Source organism: Cynara cardunculus, assembly GCF_001531365.2.
Source record: "Cynara cardunculus var. scolymus isolate 2C chromosome LG 10, CcrdV1, whole genome shotgun sequence".
Taxonomy (NCBI): Eukaryota; Viridiplantae; Streptophyta; class Magnoliopsida; order Asterales; family Asteraceae; genus Cynara; species Cynara cardunculus.
Window position 1 is genome coordinate 795,163 of NC_037537.1, and position 4,485 is coordinate 799,647.

Genomic DNA, 4,485 nt, shown 5'->3' on the forward strand with positions numbered 1-4,485 from the left:
TATTTTTTTGTTATATTTGTTTAATTTTACAAATCTAAATACTTTTTGGTTCAAAAATTGTTTAGGAACTTAATCGTTCAAAATATGAATGTTAATTGGGTTTTTTTGGGACTTTTTCACTATTTTACCAAATTAACTAGTTGTACAAGTCATAAGAATGTATCCAACAGGTTTTAGAAAAGTYCAAGGAGTTATTTAACATGTTTTGGATTGTCCAATGACTTATTTGTTCCAAAAAGTTGTCCAATGACTTATTTGTTCCAAAAAATTGTCCAATGAGTTATTTAACATGTTTTAAATTGTCCAATAACTTATTTGTTCCAAAAAATTGTCCAATGAGTTATTTAACATGTTTTAAATTGTCCAAGGACTTATTTGTTCCAAAATATTGTCCAATGAGTTATTTTACATGTTTTGGAATGTTCAAGGACTTATTTGTTCCAAAAAATTGTCCAAAGACTTAATCATTCCAAACACTAAAGTTCATTGGAGAGATCCTCTTTTGTTAAGTGCCTAATTAGTACAAAGTTTGTTAACCGGGGTATTTTTCGTCTTTTTTATATATTGATATCACATTTCTTATTCACTTAATTATCTCGTTTACTTAATTACCACATTCCGTTCAACCTTTAAATTTTAAACTTAAATATTTTCACTTATGAACTTTGTTTAAATTTCCTCGATCTTATTCACTTTCTGGTTTCACCTATGAAATTTGGTAAAATTTTTGAAACAACCAAAGTTAATACACGAAACAATATCATGAACTTTAAACAAAAATCATTGTTTCACATACGGACTTTAAATAAAAATCATTGTTTCATATATGAACTTCAAAAAGAATCATGGTTTCATCTACGAACTTTAAAAAAAACCATTCTTTCACATGTGAACTTCGGTAAAAAATTCGGAATAATCAAGATTCATAGATGAAACAACATTATACAGGATTAGGATGATAAATATTTTAGATTTAAATGTTTCTTTGATGATCATTAAGTTGAAGTTTGGTTGTTGTTCAGTAAAATAATGGATTAATCTTGGTTTGTTGGTAAAATGAAGAAGCTGGGCAAAACATGGTCGAACCAGGCTAATCAGAGCTTCCTGCGACCTGTGCGGCGAGCCAAGGCGTGTAGAAACTCGTGTCGTGGTATCCACTGTATGCCGCAACTTGAGGTCGCGGGCTAGGTCGCGAAAGTTCCTATGTGTTGATTTTTGAATTTTGTTTCGTGACATTTAGGGGTCTTTCGGAGTATCATTTAGGGTTTATAGGATGCGTTTAGAGGTTAGGAAAGTGTTTACCCCTCGAGGTTGTAACTGTTGCACCCTTTACTCATGTTCAAGTGTCCGATGTTGACTTTCGTTAACGGATAGGAGCTTATGATAAATAATCTGGATCAAGGTGAGTTTCCTTGTACCTTTTAACTGAAATGCATGTCTATACTAACTACTAGTGTTGTTCATCGTCAGTTGTGAATATATGCACACTAATTTTCTATGTCTTTATTCACTTATGAATAGAGTTCACTCACTAACACAGTTCACTTACGAACAAGTTTTCAGTAATGCACACATTCATTGTTCGCTAATGAACATCGTTTCTTTTATGAACCTGTTCAAGTCGAATCCCCATATTTCTCTCTCGGTAAACTTATTCATTGAAAAAGATGATATAATTATCACCCCTAAAATCATGCAACTCTTTTTCGTAACATCCCATTAAATTCATTAGTTATAAAATAACTAAAAAGTCTCTTTGATCTCTTTCCCAAAGTTACCTGTGTTCATTGTTGTTGATAGGAATCGGTTTCAATCTTATTACAAAATTACCATCGATCAATTTCATCGTAGGTTAGACAAATTAAAGGGCTAAGATTGATTCACATAGTTAACATCAAATATTGGATTAAAATTGAATAAGCCCGTATATATAGTATTTTAATAATATAATAAAAAGTATAATTAAAGTTTTTTTTTCTCTCTAAGTTATGGAGAAATTATGGAAAAGTCGAAAATGTAACTTTTGACTTAAATCCCTTAATACATTATAATTTAGAGTGGGTTATGGATTGGATTCTTTGTTTTGGTAAAAAATACGATTATAGTCCTCAATCTACATTTATCGCGGATTTAGTTTCAGTAGTATTCAATCTGTTACAATCGATCATTATTCAGCTGTATAATGACGTTGGACTGTTAAATGAGAACATCGCTCCTTCACATGGGCAATTTAGACTTTTATCCTTCGTCTTTTTGCCCGACATCATCTGATTATAGACAATTTTTTGCTCCAACAAATTCTTCAAAACTTTCTCCAAAGTGGAGAAAGTATGAGAGAGTGTAAATTTCTATAAATTTGGTAAATTCTCCAAAAATGATTACTGTGATGAATAAATGATTCTTTTTATCATATTCCATCAATAAGAAACCTTGAAATGATATTTTATTAAATGTATGGAATATTTTAATAACATAATTAATGATGTAATCTTCAAAAGGGAAAATTTGTTGCAGTTGAATGTAATTTTTTAGTGATTTTGAACTTTGATTCTCCATTTTGGAAAAAATTTAGAGAATTTGTTGGAGATGCTCTAAGGTGGCTTCGCCTTTACATGTATGTATGTATGTATGTATATATGTGTGTGTATATGTGTGTACATACATACATACATACATACATACATACATACATACCTACATACATACATACATACATACATACATACATACATACATACATACAGGTGGAGGTTCAAACGAGAACATATCTATTTTACGAGAACACAAGAACACTCTTATCACATGTGATAATACGCGTGAGGGGCCCTATGATATGCGGACGACGTGTTCTACGACTTAGGTCGCGCCAAAGGTTGTCTGCGTCTATAATTTAGCATCACATGTGATGGTCTTGATGGATTATAGTATCATATCAACAACACTCTTATCACATGTGATAATACTTGTGAAGGTGCTTAGTGGTGTAAAAGCGACTTGGCCTGCAATCAAGATCGCATTGAGAAACGGCCGCGTCTTTGATTTAGTATCACATGTGTATCATATGTGATGAAATAATAGTATCACATATGATTGTCTAGAATAAAAGGGTGTTTTCGCGTTCTCGTAAAATAAAAGTGTTCTCGTTTGAGTTCTTCCCTATATAAACATATATGTACATATATAAATATGTGTGTGTATATTGTATATGTGTATATATATATATATATATATATGTATATGTATAAATAAAGGATCATATGAGAATAAGAATATTAAGAACACTTTTGAGATTCTAAATGAGTTGACTTTTTATTATAACCTTCAATTAGATTCAACTACATTCTTCCAACTTTATTTTTCAAATTTATCATCACTTTTAAGTAATTTTCATTAACTTTTACATATATTTAATCACTTGCACACGATGAATTTGTTAAACTTTTGGTCACGATGATATAAATAAATAAATAAATAAAGGTTGTTGAATGTAGATGAATGTATATGAAGGTTTTGTTCTTACATTCTCATTATAACTTTTATTACTATCGAAACCTAAAAATTTTATCTTTAAAAAGTTAGTAAAATGAGCAAAATGCTCGTGTTAAACGATTGAATGAAATTTTTTTAACTGCAACGGTAGAACCAAGGGTGTTTAAAAGATGTAGAGCACATTTCTATACACTAGAAGGGTATTCGCGCAATGCAACGAGATAAATCTTTATTTTAATGTTTAGTTTTTATTATTTTGTCTCTATCGATGTAATACGATTTTATATGGTTTTGAGAAAGGGGTAATGTTTTTTATTTTTTAATAAAATATAAATTTAAACATAACATAAAAATTTGAAAAAAATAAAATCGATATTAGCATCAAATTAACTATTTAATAGTTCTCAGTTTTTTGGTGTAACTTTTTTAATTCAATTTTTTATTATAATTTAATTTAGATTTAATAACAAAATAATTTATTTTTGATTTGATAATATAATTTTTTATCAAGATAATAATTAAACATTCTATTAGAACTCAATGATTATCTTAATTATATTTTAAATATTTAATATTTAAAATTGAATGTTTATCTTGTATTTAATTATGTTTATCCACAGTTAGTTACACGAATTTAAAAATGGAGCTTTAATAAGTTGTACTTACGCAAAATTACTTGTAATCTAAAAAATTTTAAGTAATATGCATCAATAAACAACACTTCATGCATAAAAAAAAAGTTTTTAAGAGTTTTTCTCAAATGTTTTATAATATAACTAGAAGCGTACTCGCGCAATGCAGCGAGATATATTATGATTTTAAGATTTTATTTTATTTTTTATCTCAGTCGATGTTATAATATGGCTTTATGTGATTTTGAGAAAACGATGATGTTTTTATTTTTGAATAAAATATATGTTTGAAAATATCATAAAAATTTGACAAAAATATATCGATATTAGTATCAAATTAACTATTTGAAATTCCTCATTTTTT